This window comes from Pongo abelii, chromosome 19 (genome assembly GCF_028885655.2).
Source record: "Pongo abelii isolate AG06213 chromosome 19, NHGRI_mPonAbe1-v2.0_pri, whole genome shotgun sequence".
Classification (NCBI taxonomy): Eukaryota; Metazoa; Chordata; class Mammalia; order Primates; family Hominidae; genus Pongo; species Pongo abelii.
In genome coordinates, this window is record NC_072004.2 from 22,036,372 (window position 1) to 22,059,282 (window position 22,911).

General features: G+C 47.3%; 1 pseudogene; it reads right to left on the bottom strand.

The window, feature by feature from the left end:
- The window catches only part of LOC129051229 (ubiquitin carboxyl-terminal hydrolase 6-like), a 48,565-nt pseudogene extending 26,082 nt beyond the window's left edge, over positions 1 to 22,483 (bottom strand).
- Positions 22,484 to 22,911: the final 428 nt, after the last annotated feature.

Below are 22,911 nucleotides of genomic sequence, written 5' to 3' on the forward strand. Positions count from 1 at the left end.
AGTAAATGTGACCTAGTTTGGTAAAAGGATGTTTGTAGATATAATTAAGTTGAGGATGTCAAGATGAGATCATCCTGGATTATCTGGGTGGGCCCTAAATTCAATGATAAGTATCCTTATCAGAGAAAGACAGAGAGAAGGCCATATGAAGAGGCAGGGATTGCAGTTATGCAATCACAAGCCAAAGAATGCCTGGAGCCACCAGAGGTTAGAAGAGACAAGAAAGCATTCTCTCCTAGAACATTTGGAGGAAGCCCCCACTACTGAAACCTTGGTTTCAGACTTCTGGCCTCCAGAAAGTGAAAGAATAAATTTCTGGGCCAGGTGCAGTGGCTCACACCTGTAAACCCAGCACTTTGGGAGGGCGAGGCAGGCAGATCACGAGGTCAGGTCAGGACCATCCTGGCCAAAATGGTGAAACCCCATCTCCACTAAAAATACAAAAATTAGCCAGGCATGGTGGCATGCACCTGTAGTCCCAGCTACTCGGGAAGCTGAGGGAGGAGAATTGCTTGAACCCAGGAGGCAGAGGCTGCAGTGAGCAGAGATCGTACCACTGCACTCCAGCCTGGGTGACAGAGCGAGACTCCATCAAAAACAAAACAAAACAAAACAAAACAAAACAAAAAAAGAATATATTTCTGTTGTTTAAAGCCACCAAATTTATGGTAATTTGCTATAACAGTCCTAGGAAACAAATACAGTACCTTTTTTACAATTTCGTTTTCTCTTGTTGCTGCTATACAATCTATTCACTTGATCTAGAAAGCCTGCTTTCCTTTCCTTTATTTTATTTATTTATTTATTTATTTTTTTAGACAGAGTTTCACTCTTATCACCCAGGGTGGAGTGCAATGGCACAATCTCGGCTCACAGCAACCTCCACCTCCCAGGTTCAAGCAATTCTCCTGCCTCAGCCTCCTGAGTAGCTGGGACTACAGGTGTGTGCCACCATGCCTGGCTGATTGTTTTATTTTTAATAGAGATGGAGTTTTGCAATATTGGCCATTCTGGTCTCTAACTCCTGACCTCATGATCCACCCGCCTCGGCCTCCCAAAGTGCTGGGATCACAGGTATGAGCCACTTTGCCTGGCCTTTCCTTTCCTTTACAAAATTAGGACACTAAAGTCCAAAGAGCTCAATCAGCTATCTAGTGGCAGAATTAGAACTAAAACCTAGGTGGCTAAATTCCTAGTTCAGCGCCCTTTCTACTCTACCAAGTTGCCACTATACCCGAAGACTACCTCTTTAACAATTATCCACTGACCACAGTTTTCAAACCTTCCTTTTTCTTTTTTACCAAAGAGTGAACCTTTAATGCAACAGTTATATATTAGACTATCAAGAGAGGAATTATGCACAACTTGATTTTGCCCAAGAACATTCTTGTGTCCTCTAAGGAAAAAAAAAACCCAAAACAAAAAACTTTTCCAAAGCCATCTGCATTTATGTGGCAGTGAAGATGTACATACCTACATAAACACACAGGAAACATAAATTTTGTGTGTGTTGGGTTTTTTTTCTAATTTTTTAGAGACAAGGTCTCACTTAGTGCCCAGGTTGGAGTGGAGTGGTTATTTACAGGTGTGAGCATTGTAGCATATTATAGCTTCAAAATCCTGCCCTCAAGGGAGCCTCCTAAACATATCTGGCTTAGGAGATACTTTTTTTTTTTTGAGACAAAGTCTCACTTTACCACCCAGGCTGGAGTGCTGTGGCCCAACCTCTGCTCACTGCAACCTTTGCCTCCTGGGTTCAAGAAATTCCACTGCCTCAGCCTCTCAAGTAGCTGAAACTATAGGCACATGCCACCATGCCCAGCTAATTTTTGTATTTTTAGTAGAGATAGGGTTTCACCACATTGGCCAGGCTGTTCTTGAACTCCTGACCTCAGGTGATCTACCTGCTTCAGCCTCCCAAAGTGCTGGGATTACAGGTGTGAGCCACCGCACCCAGCCATTTTCTTTCTTTCTTTTCTTTCTTATTCTTTTTTTGAGACAGGGTCTTGCCCAGGCTGGAATGCAGTGGTGCAAGCAAGCATGGCTCACTGCAGCTTTGACCTCCTAGTCTCAAGTGATCCTCCTGCCTCAACCTCCAGAGTTGTTGAGACTATAGGCCCACACCATCATGGCAGCTTAGTTTAAAATTTTTCTTTTTTTTTTTGGTAGAAATGGGGTCTCACTATGTTGCCCAGGCTAGGCTTGAACTCCTGAGCTAAGGTGATCCCCCTGCTTCAGCCTCCCAAAGTGTTGGGATTACAGGTGTGAGCCACTGCACCTGGCCAGGAGACAAAAATTTTTCAAGAAAGTAGTACTCAGATGCACTGACTATCCTGTTGCCTCTTAATATATGGATGAGGAATGTCATTTCATACATTAGCCATCATGAATAATACTAAATCCTGGCTCTGATCACTTATATTAACATATATAATACATTGAAAATGCATTCATAGCAACAGATTTTGAGGACAGGATAAAAAAGTAAAAAAGTAAAATTTGTAGAAGTATTAAATTTTAAAAAATTAAAGAAAAAAAGAGAAGAAAATGTTTTCAATGATGTTGCAAAGACAGAAAATGGCTATTTCACAAATGACACTAGCAAGACTGGCAGTGAGTTGCCTAACATTTAACTAACCATTTTTCGGTGGACTGCAATGAGGTAACCTGTAAAGGGGCTGTCAGGAAGAGATGGCATGTGACCATTAACCATTCCATTTGTGAAGTTCTTCTCAGTTCCACATGGCACAACAGTGTTTGGCATTCCATTGGGGATGAATATTGGTTGGGGTAGGTCCCCACTGGTAGTTAGGGTGAACATTCCATTTGTAGATGGCGAAGAGGAGAAATCTACAAATTCAAAGATAAGTACAGCATCATAAGCTTGTGGTATTTTCATCTTTGCTCTTTTCTCAAGTATCCTGAGGACCAGAGACAGTGTAGTCTCTTAACACAGGGCAGGGAGAAATCATAGTATAAATAACTCCAGATTTATTGGAAGATTTTAATTTCCAATTTTACTTCCCTAACTCACACTTTTGACCAAATGAAAAGGAAAGAGTAACTGCTGGAAACTCTTAAGCAGAATTTTTGAAGACATCTGTATCAGCACCATATTGTAGCACACAAACAGTTCTACCACTTGTTTTCTTTTCCTTCTCTTCGCCTTTGAAGACACTGTCCAATACAGTAACTTCTACCAAGATTTTGCATTTAAAATTTAAATTAGGCTGGATGAGGCAGCTCACATTTGTAATCTTGGCACTTTAGGAGGCTGAAGTAGCAGATCCCTTGAGCCCAGGAACTAGTGACCAGCCTAGGCAACATGGTGAAAACCCATCTCTACAAAAGATACACCACAGCTGGGCATGGTGGTACACATTTGTAGTTCCAGCTTCTTGGGAGGCTGAGGTGGGAGGATTGCTCCAGCCCATAAGGCAGAGGCACAGTGAGCCAAGATGATGCCACTGCACTCCAGGCTGGGTGACAGTGAGACCCTTTCTCAAAATAAATAAATAAAATAAAATAAAAATTACAAATGCATTATTCTCAGTCACACTAGCCACATCTCGAGTGCTTAACAGTCCATGTGACTGGTGGATACTGTATTGGATGGCAAAGATCACAGAAGTTCCCAGCACTGCAGAATTCTATTGGACAATGATGCTCTAAATTAAAACTAAAATTAGATCATCCACCAACTCACCGTCAGGACTATCTACCTACTACACATCAATGAGGGGAGCCTCATAAAGCCCTTCATAGTTGGGGAATTAGCCTAATTGACCTAACTGTAAATAATATAAGGAATAGACAAAGCATACTAGTGGCTAAAAGGACTCAGTGAGTGACCGCATTAAATTACATATAATATTGGATTTCTTTCTAGCTATATCTATTGTTTATATTTTCTGGTAGTATGTTCCTCTCATACTAGCTGTTGCCATGTTAGTATTAGATAAAAGTTCAAAGAGATCTGAATTCCAAGAGTATATTAGCTAACAGCTACCTATCTAACTGAAGTCACTTGGATTCTCTAAATTTTAGGTTTCTCATCTAAAAAATATGGAATAATCAGTAAGGTTTCCCTTGGGTTCCAAAACTCTTCTGCTATAATATCCTCAGCATGGACAAATATGAAAAAGATGACAACTCTTAGACAAATATTTAAAGGTGCAATCATGAGAAGGAGTTCTAGTTCTATCTTACCTGTCTGTGTTGGACTAGAAGCTGAAATTGGAGATGCAGGGACAGGAATTTCAAATGCACACAAAAATCTGCTCACTGAGAGTTGTACTTTTTGGTTGTCCTGAGGAAAGTTCTACAGAAACAGCAGCAAGATGAGAAGAGGGAGATGTTTCAGATAAAAAGAAAAAGTTCTCTCTCTAACGTATTTCAAAAGAATGTCTTAGGTGCTTTCATCCGTAAAACCAACGAGATGATTGAATAATTTTTCAACTACATAAAGGATGAATGCTTGATAAAAACAACTGAAAACTAACCTCAATTGTTGAACTATTATCTCTTTTCACAGGAAGAAGTGTGTTGTATATGACTGACTTCTTTAGTTTTGTCCTTCATTTCAGGGATCTAAATTCCAACCCTCAGACACCCCACTTTTGCATTTCATATTAAGAAAATGTCAATGAGGTGAGAGTGTGTTCAGAAATCCCAGAGATGAATATAAATAATACCAGTTGCAGGAGCTTAATTTAGAGTAGGCAATATATTTATTAGATTATTTGTTTCCCCAGCTGGTTTGTAGAAAGACATGATTGGTGTCAATTTGTCTTTACTCTTAATTTCTTAGTGTGTTAAAAGACCAAGTATATATATACATAAATACATAAAATGCTTTAACCTAGGAAGAATTCTAGTAACAGTGGTAATATAGAAGAGCTGTGAAGTGTAATAGCAGTAGTCTTTGGTAATAGCAGCAGTCTTTGGAGGAAACCTATACTATAGTGACACAGCTAGAACACTCCATACAGGCAGCCTTACATATTTCCCTTCTTCAAAAATACCACCATCAGTATTATCCTTTTATTCTAGTAGAAAACTCTTTTAAGTTTCTGGGTTGGAAAACTTGGCATTTTTTGTTGTTGTTGTTCAGTTTTCACTATGTTTTAGTATCTCTCTTGGTCACATAACCTAACAACTGATCATAATAATCGAGAAAAATGTCATTTTTGAAGGATAGAATCAAAAGTTTCTTAGAGTAGTTAACATTACCTTTATGTTGGAATCATGTACTTCTGCTAGAAGGATTTGTTCTGAATTAAGTCCACAGAGATCTCTCAGCTGTTTTTTTAAACCTGTGTACTTTTCATCAGTATTCAGTCTTAGTCCATACCATACAGGGGTAGTACCATCTAACTTAATCACTAGTAAAGAGAAAAGATCTTTTATCGGTAAAATGTAGGTTTCATTGAAAGTCTTAAATGCTGTGTACAGATATATCTGACCTGTAAATATAATAGCAAATATTTCAGCCTAGAATTTTTATTTTATGTGTAAACACTAAAACAGATGGTACTTAGGGATAATATTAAGTGAAATCAGTATTTTTTTGGTGTTCATCTGACATAAAAGTATGAGTGGCTTTGCAGGGTTTTAAAGAGAGTTGCTGGCATATTTGGAACCAAAAAAAAAAAAATGCCCCAATCTACATCTTTCAAACCTCAAGTCATGCCTAAAATTAGGTTGCTCAGTTATAATATACTGACTACCAGTCTTTATTTGTAAACAAATAACTATGCTTACAAATTCAGGCTATTTAAATAAAGTAAATTTAATGGAATCAAGTAATTTTTCAGAACTTTGTGACCTACCTGTTATTTCTAAGTGCATATCACTGTCCATTGGTAGTGGCAAAGACAAAAAATTGAAAGGGTCAAATCGGACACTTATATGCCCACATGTCTTGCATTTGACTTGAGATCTTAGCTGCCCATGGAACAAATCCACAACAATTGATCTATTTCTTCTTAGATGGTTGTCCCAGGCCTAGCAATAAAAAAGATGAGAATTTTCTCTCAAAATCCAAAAGAGAGGCATTTCTATATAAATTCACAGAAACTGGTTAAATATATTGGATTTAAAAGTAAAGAATATAATCCCTACTCTTCATTTAACATAAAATATTAAATTGAGATGGAAAATCCTATTTTTCATTTGTTCTTATCAATGTAACAATGGTAAATATTAAAGTTACTGGTCCATTAACAAGTATAAAGCATGCCTACAGGTCACTGTATGCATTACTTTAGCAATTATGGGGACTCTTTAAATTCCACTGGATAATTATTCCTACATCCAGTCCCATAAAGTTTACCATGTGAAATGGCAACAGTTTTCTATATTCATTAAAGGTATTTTTGTTTTGGCATTATTGCATAACAATTAAGCATAGAAATAGAAACAGAAATTCCTTCTAAGCATAGAAATAGAAATTCCTTCATTTTCACAGTAAAATTCCGATCTCAGAATAGTTTAGTTTGCATTTAAGTTGTGCTACATGTATTTGTGGCCAGAACATTTTGTCTATTGCTTACATTAGAAACTCAAAACTGACAAACCTCTGCAGCTACTTCCCAGTCTGGTCAGCCATCACTGTCCTTCAGTTCCACATATGGCTTTTCATGGACTCGGTTGAGATCTTAATGAAGACCATCCAAGAGAAAAGCCAGAAGTTCTTGGGAGTCTTGTTGCTGAAACCCATTAAACCTGGGAGCATATTTTGCTATGGTCCACTATAAATATAAGAGAAGTCACAGTCATTATTTCTTACCCAGAAAATTTGGAATGAACATGTCCTATAATCCAATCAGACCCATTGTAAGAAAATAAATAGTATAGTACTTAGTCTGCCTCAATTTCAACAAATGTATTTTGGATAATCATGAAATCTTTTGAATCTTAATGTCAAATGACCAAAAAAAAAAAAAAGAGAGAAGCATTTTGGCCAATACCATGTCCTCAGTTCAGTATCATGTAAGCAAACTGTTCTTCAGGCACATAGATGTTATTTAAGACAGAAATACTAAAACAGCATTTGCTCACATTGAAAGACATCCTGTTCTATAATGTTTTACACATTTTTATATGCATATAAAATATGTATATTTTATAGGTACATAATATATACACAACATATGCATAAAATAATGTGTATATAATAATACATAGCATGTTTAAAATAATATGTGTATATATTATTTTATATAATGTAATGTTGTCTTCAACAATTACATTTTCTGGTCTTGTTGCATCCTAACTTTTATTAACTGCATTAGAATTATTTAGAAGGTATAAATTAATTAGAATAGTGCCTGGCAAGAGGTAAGTAGTCAAATGTGTAGCTGTTATAGTTAATAATTTGTAATATAAAAAGCTTTTGCTTTGTATTTAAATAAAAATAATGAATAATCCTAACTTCACTAAAATCTACATCTGATATTAATATAAAACTTATATTCATTAGTTTCATTTATTCATTCTTCTACTTTTTTTTTTCTTTTTGGAGACAGAGTCTTACTCTGTTGCCCAGGCTGGAGTGCAGTGGTGCGATCTTGGCTCATTGCAAACACCACCTCCCAGGTTCAAGCGTTTCTCATGCCTCAGCCTCCCAAGTAGCTGGGATTACAAGCATGCACCACTACACCTGGCTAATTTTTTTTAGTAGAGACAGGGTTTTGCCGTGTTGCCCAGGCTTATCTTGAACTCCTGGCCTCAAGTGATCCACCCACCTCAGCCTCCCAAAGTGCTGAGATTACAAGCGTGAGCCCCTGCTCCCAGCCTACTTCTTTGTATTCTACCGATAGAACTATCTTAGTTATGTTGGAAATGGATTGGATTGGATGTAATTAATCCACCTTGCAGTTAGAACACTGCTAATAGTGAAGTATTACCAAAAAAGGTTTACTCTTCATATAAGATGTTTGACAAATTAGTAAAATGAATGACATCCTGAATTTAAAGTGTACCTTTGGTCTTTATCCTACCCACTACATATACAGTAGTATTTTGCAAATATTTAAACAAGCAAAAAGAATTTGGCGTCTTGTTTATACCAAGTGAAGGATCCAAAAACTTTCATTAAGCTAAAAGGCTAAACACAAAAAACAAGTAGAGAAAAATGATTAAACAACTATTTAGGAATTAAATACTTTTATATTATTTTAACCTGCTTACCTGAAGCTTCAATGGGGCAACACTCTTCTGAGTTCCACTCCAAAGTTCCTGTACTAAATCACCATAGCATTTAGCCATATGCCCCTTCATACCAATGGGATTTGTCCTAGAAGTTTGAGAGGAAAATTTGTTGCCAAAGATTCTCATAAATTACAATCATGTGGGCACAAAAATGCCTAGCATCTCACATCAAAATATATTTTATTTTTGAAACAAGGATGTATTCCTTGGCCTATTTCATATTAAATAGGGCAAATAAGATAAAATCTGTCTCCCGCAGAGTGAAAAAAGGAAATTTAGGTGATACTGGGTTTATATCAAAGTCACAGGTTAAGAGGCCAGTGATTGAAGAAAGATTACCTGTTGAGTTCATAAAGATGTCTCCCTGAGATAAAGTACTGTGTCAGTGGCTGTGTGTTACTAACGCACTGGATGCTTGAGTTCATGAAGCATGTGTTTCCCAGGTTGCTTAGACCTGTGGCTCCCTTTTCTATGGGAACTGGAACAAACAATATGAGAACCAAAGCTTAGCTGTAGTAATGTGCCATGGCACAAACAGTTACTTATATTCAATCAAAAGATTTTTTATAACTCTCATAATCAGCTAAATGGTGCTAATAATTCTCTAGCAGGTCTTTGAAATTCTAGAGAAGGCTTTTCATAGAGTGTCTGGCAACAGTGCTGATCCATGCTCATCTGTAACCCAGAAGCAGCAATTATTCTTTTTAATTGCTATGATTTTTCAAAATAATTCAAACAATTCTTCTTCTAGTATGTCTTTTAAAACATATAAATTATTTAATTGCAGAGTTAGAAAGAAATTTAGAAAATAATTTGATGGTGGGTTTGCCAACATCAAATACTGCTTCAGGAAAAAAGAAAAAGAAGGGCCCTAATTACTTTTGAACTAGAAAACCAAAAGTTGTTAGCACTTTAATAGTTGAGAGAAGAAAAAAACATTTAAAATAATCTCTTTAAAAGATAATACTGGAGACCTACCCTTGTGTCTATCTATTTTACTACTATTTGCTATAAAAGACATCTCCTTAGGCCAACTCATATCTTTGTTGAGAACTGGAAGGACAGATAGGAATGTGTTAATTTCTTATCTATCTAATTTACACCCACTCGATTGCTTCTGCTTTTTTTTTTTAAAGACATCTTATACCTAAATCAGAAGTTTTAAAATCTAGTTAATTTTAGTGCATGCATTGCTTAACGATGAGGTTACATTCTGAGAAATGCATCATTAGGTGATTTTGTCTTTGTGTGAACATCACAGAGTGTACCTACACAAACCTAGGCTATGTATGATATAGGCTGTTGCTCCTTGGCTACAAACCTGTACAGTATGTTACTGTATTGAACACTGTAGGCAACTGTAACACAATGTGTATCTAAACATCTAAACATGTTAGAACATAGAAAAGGTACAACTAAAAATACAGTATTATAATCTTATGGGACCACTGCTATATACAGGTCTTTTGTTGACAAACATCTTTATGCAGCACATGCCTGTAATTGGCTCTAAAACCATTCCTATTCTTCATATTGAGGACTTTAAAGTCACTTGGTTTGAATAATCTTTTCCCTCAATTACCTACTTGAAGTAAAATTATACTTAACCATCTACAGAAGTAGCTAAAGTTCAGAAACAATGGAATTTCTTATACTTAAAACATTAGAAATATTACAATTTTTTCTTAAATTGTAACAACTGTCAGAGTAATTTATTCCGTTTTTTTTTTTTTTTTTGAGACAGTCTAGCTTTGTCCCCCAGGTTGGAGTGCAGTGACGTGATCTTGAGTCACTGCAACCTCCACCTCCTGGGCTTGACTGATTCTCATGCCTCAGCTTCCTGAGTAGCTGGGACTACAGGCACGTGCCACCACACCCAGCTAATTTTTGTATTTTTAGCAGAGACAGATTTCATCATGTTGGCCAGGCTGCTCTTGAACTCCTGACCTCAAGTGATCCACCCGTCTTGACCTCCCAAAGTGCTGGGATTACAGGTGTGAGTCACTGCGCCCGGCCTATTCATTTTAATACAAAGGCAGCTAACAACGTTGCCACAAAACTTGATGGGAAAAGATACACTTAAAAAGTTTTTAATGGCATGTGTATGCCAGTGTGTAAATCTATGAATATACAAGTAGCTCTGTCAGTGAGTAGCCAGTGTTGATGACTAATGAAAGCCTGTGCTACTAGTTATGCAAGAAAGTTGCTCTCTTTACTCAAACTCAAAGCAGCAACTTGAAAATTTTAAGGAACTATAAATTTGTAAACTGAATTCACTTGTTTTTATCTACCATTCCCATCCTTTGTCAATGACTAAAAACAGAATATTTTCCCTTTAAAGCAATCTAAATCGTATGGTAGGATTACATAAGAGTTCAAAGGGTTTTCTTTTTCTTTTTTTTCCAAAGGGTTTGTCATAAAAACATAATGATCAAATAATAGTTGTCTTGGAGAAAATTATAAAATGGGTTATTAGTAACTCTTTAAATTCTTCCCCTTGAAAATGTAATATAGATGCATGCTTCCATCTTGTACCTTCAATTAACAGGTGTTGTTCATCCTGGATTTTCAAATATTCCAATCTATGATCCTCATCATCCAGAAGAGTAAGGCAGTTCTGTGTAAGGAGGAGGAAATGTTTTTGTTATTTGGTTAGTAAACTTCAAACAAATACAGAGATAAAAATGAGTAACAATTAAAAAAAACTTCTTTGTAGTTACATAACTTATATCACAAATATCTGGCCTACTGTAGTTGTTCATACATATTTATAACTTAGGTGGCAGTATGAGAGAAAGACAATGTGTACTTCACAAGCATTATCTTTCTCTTTTTAAAATTTCAATAGGTTTTTGGGGAACAGGTGGTGTTTGGTAACATGAATAAGTTTTGTTTGTTTGTTTGTTTTAAGATGGAGTCTGGCTCTGTTGCCCAGGCTGGAGTGTAGTGGTGCAATCATGGCTCACTGCTTCCTGGAACTCATGGGCTCCAGCAATCCTCCTGCCTCAGCCTCCTGACTAGGTGGGACTATAGGCACATGCCACGATGTCTGGCTAATTTCTTTGACTTTTCTCTAGAGACAGAGTCCACCTGTGTTTCCCAGGCTGGTCTCAGACTTCTAGACTCAATTGAACCTGAATCTCCCACCTCGACCTCTCAAATTGCTGGGATTACAGTTGTGAGCCACCACACCCGGACTAAATTTCTTATGTGCCATGCTACTACAAGACATCATTATTAGGGGCAGCTGGATGGAAGGTGTAGGAGGACACTATAGTGCCTTTTCAATATTTCTGTATATCTAAAATAATTTCAACAGGAAGAAACATTTATTTTAAAACATGAAGGTGGTTACCGTTCCATGAGTTTCAAGTACAAAGGCAGGCTCATGGTGTCATTAGAATTCAGAATGCTGGTCGCAGGGCTGGGGGTGCTGGGAGGGGCTGGGCATGGTTGGCTTTGTGATCTGGGGGCTGGTGTGTTCCATCTGTGCGTGTGTTCTGAGCTGCACACATTCTTAATAAATTTTCATAAGTTTAACAAAAAATAAAATGAGGATGCGAAGCCTGCTTGGGTTGTTAAGCCTCGGGAAATTATCCAGCCATGAGCCCTGGCCCAGATGCTTCTAGAAGCCTGGAGGGAACTGAACACTTTCCAAGTAGAGGTGGCAGAGGCAAGGCCCTGAGGTGGGAGCGCATGGCTGTTTGTCCCTAGCTCTGAAGGGGGTGTCCTGGTTGGAATCAGTGCTGGGTGCACTGCAGGGCCCGGAAGTGCATGTCCACATTGTGGCTCAGCGCAGTGAAAGCCAATCTCACCCCCTCCGCAGAGTGCTCAGCCTGCCAGCAGGTGGCCAGCTGGTCCTCCTGGGATATGGCACGGACCCAGCAGCTCTGTTCGAAATCATAATGGGGGAACCAAGGACTCCCTACATCCAGGTCCGTTGGGAGGTGGGGCATCAAGTTCCACTCCAGGAATCTCCAGGAACCCTGAGGTCCTCCCTGAGCCAGGGCCGGGCTGGGCACACCCTGAGTGCCCACAGTGTAGATGTCTTCCCAGACAGCGTCACCAAGACAGGGTGTGGAAGAACGAGGTGCCCATGGCGGGAAAGCTGGCCAAATGGGCCTCTGGAACCGGGCTGGTGGGCCTTGAGGGGCCTGCCTGTCCCCCTTGCAGAGGGTCTTCCTGCCACGTGAAGCTGGCACAGGACCGGGTAGTGAGGACCCTTGCTTGGGTTTGGCTGAAAGGAAAACAGATGTGGTCAGCATCTCCAGTGAGCCCATGCAGGCCTTTCCGGGCTGGACCCCACCTGCCTGCATCTCTGGAGTCCTTGGGGTCTCTGTGTGGCCCCCTGCTCTGACAGTGAGGACATGCCTGTAGTCTGCTGATCCCAGAGGGAGGGGTGTGTGCTGCCTGGCATGGGGATGCCATTGGGGCATGGCGGGTGGCTCCTGGGACTGCCCCCAGGGTTCAGACTGGCTGGGGGCTTCCTTCCACACACCTTCATCCCAGGGCTGTTGGGCCTGGGATACGGCCCCCAGTCAGAACTCAGGTGGGAGGGGCCTTGGATGTCACCCAGCCCTTTGCCACCTCACATGGGGACCCATCTCTGCAGTGGGTGATTGGGCCCGGATGTGGGTCACCCTCTGCCCTCCTGGGTTGCCCAGTCCATGCCAGGACTGACGGTTCCCACATCTGGCTGAACTCTTGGCTCTGGCTCTGGTCTGGTCCGGGGTCCCGCCTGTGCCCTCTCCCTGAATGTGCTGTGGGTCAGGGACACCCGATTCCCTTGTCTCCCTGGCTCAAGGCTTGTTGTCCTGGCAACCCTGGAGGAGCGTGCAGGAGTGAGGGGCCTCTGCTGCTCTCTGAGGCTGTGGGTGCTTGCAGGGAGGGGCAGGGTCTCCCACAAATGGGTCTGGCTCCTCTAGTAACTTTGAGGGCCCTGTGAGGGGGAGAGCAAGACACCATGGAAAGTGGGAGGGGGCTTGTTGGAGGGTCTTGCCCACATCCCCCTCCTGCGTGCACAACAAGTCCAGTACACACGCACTGAGCGCCTGCCCTGAGGACCGGTGGGCCTCGTGTACTTTCTTACAAGGAGGAAGGGGAGGAAGAAAAGGTGAAGAGGAAGGCCCAGGCAAGTAGGGTTGCTGGTCCGGGGCACTTGCCCACTATTGACTGCCCCAGAGGGTGACATGGGAGGGGACATGGCACTGGAGCCCACCTGGGGGTGGCAGGTCACCTTGCTTCCTTGTTAGTCTCTTCGTAGAGGCCCTAAGATGCTTGAGCACAGTGTCATTGTCCATGGCCCAGGTATCGAAGAACTGGTTCCAAAAACGTGCCCACCGGCCAGACCTGGATGTCTTCATGAGGCGCTCTAGGGACAGGGTGGATATCAGGCCAAGAGAGTTACCTGGGAATGGTCACAGCTCATACCCTGTGGCCACTTCAGTCTCCCACTGGGCGGTGCCGGATCCTTTTGTGGCCACCCCAGGCGTCCACATGTACACAGGAGACTGTGGCTGGGGGGTGATCTGGGCAGGGAAGTGTTCACCACACTTCCGACTTCCATCTGGGTCATGTGGGGGATGGGCTCGGCGTCACAGTGCCCTGCCCAGCCCACCTGGCCAGACCTCCCTCTGGGCCAGAACAGAGGATCATGAGGACAGGGTGAGGAAGCTGCCCTCGGGCCAGTCGGGGTCTGACCGCAGGGCTCCCCAGGCCCCACTGGGCACACGTAGACTTACTCTTCTGAACCTTAAAGGCAATGCTTGTTATCGGCATCAACACCTGTCCTCCTTCCAGCAAATACACGTCCCACAGGTGCAGGGTGAGCCCGAGAGAGATCTGTGGGGACAGCAGGTGTGAGAGAACCTGGCCCTTCCAGGCTGGGGCTGGTGGCTCGAGCTGCGCACATTGGGGCTTCAGTCTCCGGAGTCAGTGACCTTCCCCATGAGGGCCGCCTGAGCCATCCAGAATGCTGGGTCAGACAAGGTCTTGCAGCTCCTCATAGGGGGCACTCATTTGAGTGGGGATGTGGCTCCTGGAGAGAGGGGCTTGCCCAGGGCTTGAGGCTTCCCTGAGCCCTCTCAAGTTGGGTCCTGGCCCAGTCTGCCTATGAGGCTGGGCCTGAGCCCCAGCCATTGCCCTGGGATGACCCCTCTTGGGCAGAGGGTTTTGCTTGTGTGTCCTTCGGGGACTCGCCTGAGCCTCCTGTGGGCTGGGAGTGAGCCAGACCCCCGGACTGGGGAAGCAGGGCACTGCAGGGCAAGGAGTGTCCCTGAGCCAGGGTCTCCATATGCCTCCTTACCCCTTGAATCAACATCCGGAGAAGGCAGCCTAACGAGGAACACTGCCCGCATAGACCTTCCTTGTCCTGATGGGAGGAACGGAGGTGCTCAGGACCCCCTGGGCTGCCCTAAAAACCTCCATCTTCCAGGGCCTCTGAAGACCCTTCCCCTAGTGCAGAACACTGGGCAGTGTCCAGAGCTCCCCACAACACTGTCCCCTTCCCACACTCCCGGTGGACACACTGCCCTTTGCCCTGCTCTGCAGGAGCTGGGCCCCCATCCCTGTGCCTCTGTCTCCTCCAGGGCAGGAAAGGAAACCAACTCCCAGCCCACGGAGAACCCAGCGTCCCAGGTCAGGCCCTGGCTGAGACTCCGCCAGTCACCAGTCCCACGAGGGGCTCCAGTCCCCCTGCTCCTACAGCCCCACGGGAGGCAGGGCCTCTGAGAAGAGCCGAGGGGACCATAAACTCACCTGATGCCACATGGTCTTGGGTTGTGACTTGGGTACCACATGCTCCTCTTGGTCTTAGAGCCCCTGGACTGTCCCGCCATTTGGGCTGTGGAATCCTGAGAAGCCCCCAGCCCATCATGAAATCAGAGCCTTCCCCCAAGATGTGGAGCCATCAGCTGGAAGAGCTGGGCAGCTGCAGAGGCCCCCAAACCCGAAGGCCTCCCACCCTCCCATCTGGTGACCCCACCATTTGGCCTTTGCCCTGGGGAGGTGGGACAGGAACACCCCCTGGAGCCTGGCTGGAGGTTCCCCTGGAGGCCTCCCGGGCTAGGGTGCAAAAAGGGCAAGCCTGACTTTGAGGCCACAACAGAGCAGCCAGAATAGGGTGGGGGCTGGGCTTCCTGGTCATCTCCTGGAAGTGCGGTCATGCCAGGGGACACGGGATGGGGAGATGCTGCCACCTGGGCCTGGTCGGCCCATTCGTGGGCACCAAGGGCAGCAGGAGCCCGGGCAGCTGGAGGGCAGGAGGACTCTCAGGGAGGGGAGAGTCAGCTGCACAGAATCAGAGCTGGAGGGCATGGCTCCAGGACACAGAGGGTGGCCACGGGGAGGATGAGATGCCCTCTGCTGATGGGGATGAAAGGCATCTGACTTGGGCTGTGGGGGTCAGCTGCAGACTCCTGTGGGACCCTCAGCAGAGATGTCCTAAAGGCTCCCAACAAGCTGGTGACACAAGGATGGTGCCTTGGCTGAAAGCCAAGATCACCTGGCCATGGTGGCCATCCCCGGGTCTGGCTGCCTGAGGCCCCACAGGCAGCTGTTCACCTACCCGGCAGGGAGTGCCTCTCACTGGCCAGCAGCTGCACCAGTGCCCAGAATGCATCCTCCTCAGGCAGGTAAAGGAGGAACAAGGCGGCGATGTGGCTCAGGTCCCTGCAGTAGCCCACTTCCTGCAAGAGCCAGAGTCACCATGGAAGGACATCACCTGGGAGGGCTGAGGTCACCTGGGAGGACTCATGTCATTGGAGAGGGCAGAGGTGACTGGGGAGGCTTCCTATGAAGAAGAGGCTTCCTCAGGATGCAAATTCATTTCATGACAAGAGCCAAGTCCATCAGGCACTTCAGCACCTTGTCCAAATGTCTCCTGAGAGCACTGTCCTGCATGTGACACTGCCAAGCTTCTGGGCTTTGGGGCAGCCCCAGGAGGAGGGTGTCATTTCTTGTTCTGAGAAGTGGTGGTCAGGCCCAGGTGACACCAGGAGTCCAGGCCCCAACTCCTTTGTGTCTCAGCTTGACCCCTTGAGACCACCCCCTTGCTTGGAGGTTTATGCCAGCAGTGAGCTGGACTCCTACCTCCTATATCCTGGTGGGTCACAAATACTAACTTTAAAAGAAGCAACGACACCCCCACCAGACACCCACTCCTGTGAATATGGAAATACGGCCCGGGAACCTCACTGCCGGGAATACTCACCGGGTTATACTTCGAATATGCCAGGAGGATGTAGAATAGTTCCCGCTGCCTAGGAAACAAAGAAAGGGGGCTATGGTTTGGTTTGTGCAGATGCTGTTAGTTTCACTTTGTCTACAAATCCTAACAACAAATCCCATTTCAGGTTCAGATGATTCACCAGATAAGCAGTGAGCTCTTCAGGGCCTGAGACTGTTGAAGAAATGTTTCAGTAAAATCCATATCTGTGACATGCAAATAGCCCAGTTCTACAGTGAGTTGACCGATCCTTTTCATGCTGAATGATTATTTTTTTTTTCAGTTTGCATACACGCCGGTTCAGTCTTTGGGTGTACAGTTCCTCCATGGTTCCAAACCAATGTGCAGTCTCCTGGCCACTGCTCCAGCCCCTTCTGGAAAGACTCCTTCATCTTCCAAATCTCCAGGGTTTCCCCTATGCTCCCAGCCTCTCCCCGATCCGTCAGTCCCTGGCCACCCAGACTGCTTCTCAGTCCCTATGATTTGGCCTTTTCCAGAATGGCCTAGGAATGGGAATCCTACTGTGGTAGCTTATTGGGCCTGGCTTCTTTCCCTTAACAAAATGCATCTAGGATCCACCCACCTTTGTGCAGGCATCACTGGCTTGTTCCCTTTTCTCACTGGGTCTTCTGTTTGAAGGGAGGACCAGCCTGTCTCTCCCCATTCCCGTGTTGAAGGCCATCCCCGAAGGCTCCGTGTGTGAGTGACAATGAATCAAGCAGTGAACATGGCATGCAGGTTTCATGTGGATGTCAGTTTTCAAATCAGTGGGTTCAATATCTGTGACACCTTGGGGACACGTGGTTCAAGTCCATTGAGCTTTGTGAGCCACTGCCCAACTGGCTGTCAATGTGGCTGTGCCATGTCATGTTCCCAGCAGACCTGGATGAGAGTTTCCAGGACCCCTAATTCTCCCAGCATTTGGTGCTGTCAGTGTTGCCTGGGGAGGCTCATGGGCCCTCCATCCCGCCACCCTCCCGTGGGTCCTACCATGGGTCCCCGTGGGTCAGGGAGAGCACCTTTCACCATTGTGCATGATTTTCTTTGCTCTCTTCTGTCTCCTCAGGATCCTCCTGGGTTCTGGCCCCACATGTTCCAGCCTGGCCCAGGGCTTGGAACCAGGGAGGTGTTCAGTTCATGGTGCCAGCTGCTCCCTGGGCCAGGAGAGCTCTTGGCAGCTCTGTCATCCCTGCTGGGTGACCCTGGCTTCTGCTCCAGGGAAGTCCCCTTCCCTCTCATTCACTCCATCTCTCCTGGGACCCTGTGGCTCCCATAGGCTTACTTGGCTCCATATCGATCCCTGAAAAAGACATGGTTCCGGAGAGTCCTGCTCACGTCCAGGTTGATCTGGTGGATGTGTTCAGATGACCTCTTGCCCTTCTCCTTCATGATCTGCAGGGCAGGGCCAAGAGGAGGAAGCAGCCTCAGAACAGATGGAAGCCTCCCTGCCCCAAATGGCAGTCAGCCCACAGTCAGCACTTCGGGAAGGAAGGAAAGAAGGAAGGTTTCCTTCTGCAGAAAGCTGCTTTTTGGCTTGTTACTGAAGCCAGGGAGGGTCACCAGAGCTGAGTTTGTCTGTGGTGACTATGCCACCGTCCATGCCCAGGATGTGCATCTGTCCATCCCTCCTCACCCCCAACAGGGTGGGCTTGACGTTCCCTCCAGCTGGAGACCTGGGTCCCTGACACGGCCTGTCCTGTTTGTTGTGCTTTGGCTGACAGTACCTTATATTTTCTGGGATTTTTCGACTTGATTTCCTGAATGTTCAGGAGGACTGACCACACTGGGCCCCGGATGTTCATGGGAATGCCCTTATAGATGCAATCTATGAGCTGTGGGCAGAAAACAATCTGATGTCACAGGCCACGGGGTGACCCCAGTGAGGACCAGAGCCCAGGGATTCTGGAAAATGTCGGTTTTGGCGCCATGATTCCTCAGTAGAGGTGAGATCAAGCTGGGACAGGGTCTGCCTTCCCAGGACTGAAAGATGGATGGACACTCAGAGTCAAAACTCTGATCTGAACCTTTTTCTTCCTTCAGGTCACCAGGGCATCCCTAGCCTTGAACTCCAGGTGGTCCCAGCCCTAGATTCAGATTCCCTCCCAGCAAGGTGACGCTTGCACGAATAGGCAGGCAATCTGGCGACCAGGACTGCAGTCCTCTGGGTGAGGACAGTGTGCCACCCCCCCTCTGAGAGGCTGACGGTGCCAGGCCACAGCCATGGGTGCCTGTCCCCTGTCTCTGCAGAGAGTACTTCTGGGGCCCTCTCCCTCCACACATTACCTTTTTGCTGTTTTTATATGTCTCCCATTCACCCAGCATTTCCAGCCACTTGCTCTTTCTTTTTCTCTCCTGCCGAATTTGCTGCCAAATGAGGAATGTTGGAGTTAGCGGAGCTGCCAGGCTTCTCACAGCCGCCCATGGATGCTGGGTCTTGGGCTCTGGATCCCTGGTGGGACCCAGCTGGAAGGAGCCAGGGAAGGGCAGACCCTAAGGGCTGAGAGCCTTTGAGCAAATGAGCACCAGTGGGCTGGCTTTGGGACCCCAGGATGTGCCATCCTCAGGCCACAGACACAGCAGTCTTAGGTCCCAGCCTCTAGATGGGTTCCTGACACAAGCGGGCAGCCACCCCCAAGCCAGGACTGTGGTTCTCACTTTGGAATCTTATCAAACTGCCAAAGTTACAGCAACTTGGGGTCAGGTCTCTGCTGCCCCTCCCGGTGACAGCGTGTTGCCCTCACCCGCCACCGCCCAGGCCAGCTGCTTCCTCTGCCTCACTGACCACCCGCCCAGTCCCTATGTCCCTGGACCAGCCCCTCCATGCATCAAGCTCTTACCTTCGCCTCCCAGGCAGTCACAGGAGGCAGCTCCATCTCACTGTAAGGCAACCCAGGTAGAGCTGAGGACCTGCACAGGGCCTGGAGCTGCCCAAGCCTGGAAGCCGACCCCCAGAAAGGACTGGCTCTGTCCCTATCCAGCTCAGGGCTCAGCCCGGGAGAAGGCACAGGGAAGGGAGGACAAGGGCCTTCCTGTGAGGCTGGTTCCCAGGAGGGGCAGGACCTGGGAGAAGAAGGAGTGCAGGGACAGCCTGGCTGGGGTTACTGGGGCCCTGGCATGGGGAGTGGTCAGGCTGCACAATGGGACAGCCCGTCCTGGACTCGAGGTGGTGCTTTCTGCTGCAGCTGAGAAAGGTTAGCCCTGAGATGGGATGGGGGCCACCCAGGGTGGGCAACCGGGCCCTGACAGGAGTCCCTCAGGGAGTGACCACATCACCCCACCAGGGTCAAGGGAGCCTGCCCTGAGACCTGCCCGGTGTACTCTGGGTGCACCAGGGACCCATCCCACTTGACAGCCCCAAGGCTCTTGCAGGTTCTGACCTCCCAGCATCCACCTGCCTCTCCCTGCATCTGAGCCCCACACCCTGCATTTCAGAAGTGGCACGGCTCATCAGCTCCTTCCCACCCTACCTCCCCCGGGATCCTCTCTCTCTCCATCCTATGATCCCCAAGGGATGGGCTCCTGGCTGGACTCCTCTTACCTGGCCCCAGATCCCTTCCCAGCACCAGACCCAGGGTCTTTAGCCACAAGCCCTGCTGCTTCCCTGGTCTCACCGTGAGATGCCCAGAGCGGGGCCCTTCCCGTCTTCTCCCCCATTCTCTTCGGGCCAAAGCCCCCACTGTCCCCACACCTTCCCCCCTTCCCCATGGGGACAGTGAGGGCTGTAGTTCTAGGGAAATGGGGGAGGACAGGGGCAGGTGGGCTCTGAGAGACCTGCTGGACAACAGCCCTGAGGCTGGGCCAGGTGTCTCCTCACCCTGTGGCCACAACCCTTGGATCTCACCGGGGTTGTCTCCTGGTACACAGGGCCAGAACCTCAGGCTGCCCCGCTCCTCTTGTGCTAACTTGCCGACAGAACTGCTGAGAGCCCAGGGGCCTGGCCTAGCCCAGTCTCCATTCCCACCGGCTCCCTACATGGGCCTTGCACCTCTGGCCCAAAAACAACCTCAGGCTGGACCTGGCAGGGGAGCCAGGGAGGAGTTCTGACCCTGGAAAAGAGGTTGGCCTGACCTGGCGAGACATGTCCTGCATCAGAAAGGCCTTTCTAAAAGCAAACCCATCCCTGAGCTGAGACAGCTGCTTTAGGGGTGAGGGGAGCACAGAGGACTCACTGCAGAATCCCAAAGCGATCAATGCTGCTGTAGATTCCAACAGGCTCAGGCCCCTTGTCCTCTGGCAGCCCAGCTCGGTGTCCCTGTAACCCAGAGGGAGCCTTGGTGAGGGGTCCAAGGTAAAGGGTGCAAGGGCCTGGGGGTATTGGCCACCCATCCCTGCCCTGTGCTCCTAGGGAACCCAGGACCCTTTGACCAGGGCGCACTGGAAGAGGCCTCCCTCCAAGGAGCAGACCGAACTGTACCTTCTGATACTTCATAATTATGTCCTCCCACTCCTGTGCCTGCAAACTCTCCATGTCCTTTACCATGTCCATCCTGTGAGACAAAATTGTCTAAAGGTTACACTGTACCCGACAGCTTTGGAGAACCCCTGAACCACTCCCACCGGGCTCCCAGATGCTGGCTGGTTGTGTAACCTTCATTCCACCACTGCACTCTGGTAAAAATGGGCCAAACCCCGTGGCCCACACCTCCATGGGTCTCTGCAGTCTGAAGCCCCAAGCAGGGGTGAGCATCTTCCCAAGAACTTGAGAAGAGTGGGACCTGGACAGAGAATCCCATTGTCCCCATATGCCAGGAAATGGGCACACCCCTGCCCCAGCAGGGTGAATGGTGTCCACCTGCCAAGGGTGAAGAGCCTGTAATGGGCTATTCCAGGGATGTGGATGTGAACTGTGGTCAGGCACCAGAGGTCTCTGTACGATCGGCCACCTGGATGCTCAGGGCCACAGAGATGCCCAGTTTCCTACGGGGAACAAGATCTCTCCTGACTGCTCTGTTCTACCCCGCTCATCACTTGGGCTACCGTGGCCCTTCAGTCTAACCAGTGAAGCTGCTTTAGGAATAACGCCATTTGAGCAGTAGTGTGTTTGTTTTTGGGGATGAAAATGATCTACTGCCTCCAAAGCAGCCACTGTGCTCATGGAAACCACCTCTCTCAGGGAGGGACTGTGGACTCCACCATTCTGAGCTGTCCCTACATGAGGGGGCTTCATTTTCCTGGGTCACTGATGAAGAACAGTGGGTCCTTGCCCCTGGAGAACATCTAGATGGACCATCCCTCTTGAGAATACTCAGGGCAAAAGGAAAGCGAGGCCAGACAGAATAAGAAATACTTGGGGAGAACCCCAGTGCCTGGACCCCTTTGAACACAAGGGAAGATAGTCTCCCCTCAGCCAGCCCTCCAGGGTTCCTTCACTTTCCACAACTGCCCAAGGGCAGAAGGCTCCCCATGCCACTTGCAGACAAAGGACTGTGTGTGTCCAGTGGGTCCCACAGTGACCATCAGGACCGAGCTTAGGCCCCAGGTGTGTTCTGAGGACCCTTCCCTCCTCCCCACCCACAGTGGATCCATCCCAGTGTCTCTGTCACGGCCAGGCTCTGCCCCATCAGGATCAGTAATCTGGGCAGATTTGGGATCTAGAGCAGGGAGGTCTCAGGGTTGAGGCCTGAATTCTAGCACGGCACACAGCAGGGCTGAGAGCAAAACCCAGAGTCGTGTCTGGATTCTCAGGCCGGTTACCGCCTCTCTGACCCCAGATGTCTCACCTGTCGAATGGGTACATTCGGGAACAGCACCCACTCTACGAAGCCACCATGAGGACGAAAGAGAAAATCGTCTACACAGGCAGTGTAGAACGGGCGCCCGGTGACTGCTCAGGGATGACCCTCCTCTGTAGCTGCCCAGAGGCCAACACCACCCATACCATAGCCACTGTCCCCAAGTCAGCCTGGAGGGAAGAGAGCAGGTCACACTCACCGATTCTGATGAATCAGCTGGCCTGGGTTATGCCTCTCAGGGAGAAAACCTTTGAGTTCACAAAACTGCTCACCAACACCTCAGCGTGTGTGTAACTGCTGTAGAACACAGACACAGGCTACAGAGCGGATAGGTGCTAAGCACGAGTGACATTCTGAGGTCATGGCACGCATCACAATGGGGCCTTGCCCGAGTCAGCAGGGCCCAGAGTCAGGGTCCTCCACCACCTGAGGCGTCAACATGCCTGCCTGCATTGTGTTTGTGCACATGCATGCACATGTGTAAGTGGGTAAACATGTCTGTGCACGTGCGTGTTGCTTCTCTGGCCAGGCCTGGCTCCCTGACTCATGTGTGCACCCAGTTCCTCATCACTGTCACCCCTGGAGCCCAGGACCAGCATCAGATCTCCCTGACCTCAGCCCTCCCCACCCAGGGTGGTCCTGGGATACACGTAGGGGTGGAGGGAAGTGACTGCTGCTATTGAATCTCAGAATACAAAAGCTAATACTATTACCTAATGGTCTTTTTAGCATCTCTAATGG